Source organism: Nycticebus coucang, chromosome 14 (assembly GCF_027406575.1).
Source record: "Nycticebus coucang isolate mNycCou1 chromosome 14, mNycCou1.pri, whole genome shotgun sequence".
NCBI classification, from domain to species: domain Eukaryota; kingdom Metazoa; phylum Chordata; class Mammalia; order Primates; family Lorisidae; genus Nycticebus; species Nycticebus coucang.
Genome location: NC_069793.1, coordinates 55,352,731 through 55,354,589, shown reverse-complemented (window position 1 = coordinate 55,354,589; position 1,859 = coordinate 55,352,731). Strand labels below are relative to the sequence as shown.

At 46.4% G+C, this 1,859-nt stretch overlaps 1 pseudogene; it reads left to right on the top strand.

Moving 5' to 3' along the window:
- The first annotated feature begins 390 nt into the window (after nt 1–390).
- Nucleotides 391–1,266, top strand: LOC128564397 (tropomyosin alpha-3 chain-like; annotated as a pseudogene).
- Nucleotides 1,267–1,859: the final 593 nt, after the last annotated feature.

The following is a 1,859-nucleotide window of genomic DNA, read 5'->3' as shown; positions in this document are numbered from 1 at the left end:
CTCGGTAGAGTGCCATGGTATCACACAGCTCACAGCAACCTCCAGCTCCTGGGCTTAAGCGATTCTCCTGCCTCAACCTCCAGAGCAGCTGGGACTATAGGCGCCCGCCACAACGCCTGGCCATTTTTTGGTTGCAGTTTGGCAGGGGCCGGGTTTGAACCCGCCACCCTCGGTATATGGGGCTGGTGCCTTACCGACTGAGCCACAGGCGCCGCGCCCTCTCTCAATTTTTTAAAAAGTATGTCAATTATGGAAAAACTGGGAAATAAAAAAATATATATAAAATACCATGATATATACAATGCATTAATAAACCCCTTATCTTTAATATAACGGAAAAAGTATGTCATTTTTATTAATAAATTACTTTCCTGGTGCGAAGCAGCTGCAATGCCAAGCAGAAGCAGGAATGGAAGTGCAAGCAGGAGCTGGGTGGGCACCACCGCTGGGATCACCACCATCAGTGCAGTAAAGTGCACAATACAGTTTCTGCAGCAGCAGGCCAGTGATGCAGAGGAGAGAGCTGAGTGCCTCCAGCAGGAAGGAGGCCAGGCCCAGGAACAGGGTCAGCCTGAAGTGCTGTTCTTAAACTGATCCAGCTAGTTGAAGAGGAGTTGGACTACTCTCAGGAGTGCCTGGCAGAAAAAGCTACTGATGAAAGAGAGACAGATAAGAAGCTTATTGAAAACTTGGTCTTAAAAGATGAAGAAAATGTGGAACTCCAGGAAATCCAAGTCCAAGAAGTTCCTATTGAAGAAGCAGATAGGAAGTTATGAACAGGTGGCTCGGAAGTTGGTGGTTGTTGAAGGAGACTTGGAACACACAGAGAAATGAGCTGAGCTGGCAGAGTCACGTTGACAAGAGATGGACGAGTAGGGTGGTGCCCGTGGCTCAGTGAGTAGGGCGCCGGCCCCACGTACCAAGGGTGGAGGGTTCAAACCCAGCCCTGGCTGAACTGCAACAAAACAACAACAACAAAAAAAGAGATGGATGAGTGGATCAGACTGATAGACCAGAACCTAAAGTATCTTAGGTGCTGGGGAAGAAAATTACTCTCAAAAAGAAAACAAACATGAGGAGGAGATGAAGATGTCTACTGATAAACTCAAGGAGGAGGAGACCTGTGCTGAGTTTGCTTTGAGATCTGTAACCAAGCTGGAAAAGACAGTTGATAATTTGGAAGATAAACTGAAATGCACTAAAGGGAGCACTTCTGTGCACAAAGAATGCTGGGCCAGACTCTCATTTGACCTGAATGAGATGTAGAGCCCCCCAGCCCCACCCTGCTGCCACCTTTCCATCCTCTATATCTGACCCCAACTCTGCCAGAGGCCAGCCTACCTGAAGCCAACCTTTAGACTGAGGGATGATCTTTAACCAGAAGACTGCTTTCTCCTTTTGCTGCCCCATCCACACCTCCCTAACCCCCATATCCTTTTTCACCAAATTGTCTCTGCCTCTTTTGGGAGATTCCAGCTGAGTTAGAGGCTTCACGCCTTTGGGAGCAACATTTAAGGCTTATTAAAATGAATGTGAGTACAATGCAAAATGCCTAAAAGCACCTTGTGATATATACATTTTGTAATTGCCTTTATTGTTACTGATGTTGTGGCAACCATTCATAAAACTTTCCCAATAATTCCACAGCTCCAGAGCACCAATGTAATCTCGTTCTCACTTTTGGAAGGTACGCACAGAGGACAGGAAAAGGTATGGCTCTGCCATCCTGAGAACCAAATAGTCTCAGGGAAGACTCCACTATGGGAAACCTCATCGCTCTGTACAAAGTGCCAGCCAAACCAGAAAGGGAACTCCAGGAGAAGTTAGCAAAACAAAATAAAAACAAAAATATGGACAAT